Here is a 2,603-nt window from a genome sequence, read left to right as displayed (position 1 = left end):
CACTTTGTAGACCAGGCTGGCCTCGAACTCAGAAATCCACCTGCCTCTGCCTCCCGAGTGCTGGGATTAAAGGCGTGCGCCACCACGCCCGGCTACCTTTCTTAATTCTTTACCAATTTGTATGTGCTTGATATTTTTTGTTGTCTTATTGTTTGAGCTAAATTTCTAGTACAATATTAAATAGATATGTGGAGAGTGGGCATCCTTGTTTTGTCCCCACTTCAGTGGAAATGCTTCAACTATGTCTCTATTTAATTGGGTATTGATTGTTGCTTTGAAGTAATTGCATTTATTATTTTTAGGTATGTGCCTTGAGTCACTGATCTCTCCAATACTTTTAACATGAAGGATTGTTGTATTTTGTCAAATTATTTTTCTTCATCTAAAGGTATGATCATGTGCTATATCTTCAAGTTTGTTTATATGATGGATTGTATTACTGGATTTTCATATATTAAACCAACCTTGCTTCCTGGGGATGAACTCAATTTGATCTTGGTGAATGATATTTTTTATTTGTTCTGGTATTTGAATTGCTAGAATTTTAAAGTGATTTGGCACCAATATTTAAAAGCAAGACTGGTCTGAAGTTCCCTTTTTTTCATTGGGTCCTTTTGTGATTTAGGTATCAGAGTAATTATGGATTTGTAAAACAAGTTAGGGTTCCTTCTGTTTCAATTTTATGGTATAATTTGAGGAAAATTCGTATCAGGTCTTCTTTGAAGGTGTGATAGAATTCTTTACTAAACCCACCTTGCCATGGGCTCTTTTTGGTTGGGAATTTTTTAATGACTACTATTTTCTTGTCTGATATGGGCCTGCTTAGATGGTTTCCCTGCTCTTGATTTAACTTTGGTATATGGAATCTGTCTGAAAAATGATTCATTTCACCTAACTTTCCAGTATGTTGACTGTAGTCGTTTATAGTAGGAGCTGATGATTTTTTTTTTTTTAATTTCCTCCATTTCTCTTGTTATGTCTCCCTTTTCATCAATGAGTGTATTGATGTGAATACTGTCTCTTGGCCTTTAGTTAGTTTGGCTAGGGCTTTATCTAACTTTTTGATTCTTTCAAAGAACCAACTTTTAGTTTTTCTGATACTTTGTATTGTTTACTTTGTTTCCCTTTTTTCTCTTTGTCAAGTCCTTCTTTGGACAGTCATTGGGGCAAAAGTAGTGATCTTATATCTGAGCTTAGGAGTGAGAGCAGTCCTGGGAGATCAGCTCTCTTCAGTCAGTATTTGTGTGTGGATGACTGTGGAACCTATTCAGCCTTCTTTAATAGAGTAAATATGACCAATATCCTAGAGGTGACACCCACAATCAGACTCACCCTCACTCAAAAATCACTAGTTAAGAAAATGTCTACAGGCTTAATTAAAGCAAGATCTTATTAAAGCACTTTCAGAACTGGGTTCACTCCTCTCATATGATTAAATCCTGTGTCAAAAAGACATAAAATTACTGAGCACAATAGTGATTGAAGAGGTGTGCATATTTCATACAACTCTAATTTATTATAGTTTATTATGCATAAATGTTGTTATGAACGTACTACAACTTGAAGGCTAGATTTTTTTTTATTGTCAGGATCAAAGCAACAAAGAAATCACAAGTCAACAAGCATTTCAAAACCAAAGTTCACAAGGACATTACAAGTGACTACACAACACGGTATTGACCCTGAGGACATAGGGTCAAGAAAACTGAGAGATATGAATGTGGATAATGGAATAAAATGTACTAATAGATCAATAATAAATTTCTTGAGTTTTATTATTGAAGTAGTATGTTGTAAAAATTGTTTATTTTTTTAATTTTCATTAGATTTTTTTTTAGTTATATTTCAAATGTTATCTCCATTCCTAGTTTCCCCTCCAAAAATCCCCTATCCCCTTCCCCCTCCCTCTGCTCCCGAACCCATCTACTTCTGCATCCTAGGCCTGGCATTACCCTATACTGGGGCATATAACATTCACAGGAAAAAGGTTGACTTCTCCCATTGGTGACCAACTAATTTATTCTCTGACACATATGCAGCTAGGGCCATGAGTCCCACCATGTGTGGTCCTTGTTTGTTAATTTAGTCCTAGATAGCTCTGGGTGGTACTGGTTATTTCATATTGTTATTCCTCAATGGGACTGCAAACCACTTCAGCTCCTTGGGTACATTCACTAGCTTTTTCATTGGGGACCCTGTGCTACATCCAAAGGATGACTATGAGCATCCACTTTTATATTTTCCAGACACTGGCAGAGCCTCTCAGGAGACAGCTATATAAGGCTTCTGTCAGCAAAATCTTATTGACATCTGCAATAGCTTCTAGGTTTCGTGGTGGAAGGACTGAAGGAGTGAGGGTGATTTTAACCACACAGCAACAACAGTATCAGTTAACCAGACCCCTAAATGCTCCCAGAGATGAAGACAACAACCAAAGATCAAACATGGTCTGGTCTGTGACCCCCACTATATAAGTAGCAGAGGACTCCCTTGCCTGGCCTGAGTAAAGGGGATGTGCTTGATACCTCAGGGAAGGGGATTGGGTGGAAGCTCATTTCAAGAGGAACAACATTTTCAATGTAAACTCATAAAATAATAATAAT

This window comes from Mus caroli, unplaced genomic scaffold (genome assembly GCF_900094665.2).
Source record: "Mus caroli unplaced genomic scaffold, CAROLI_EIJ_v1.1 scaffold_9689_1, whole genome shotgun sequence".
Classification (NCBI taxonomy): domain Eukaryota; kingdom Metazoa; phylum Chordata; class Mammalia; order Rodentia; family Muridae; genus Mus; species Mus caroli.
The sequence above is the reverse complement of the archived record's forward strand: the minus strand, read 5'-3'. Positions refer to the sequence as shown.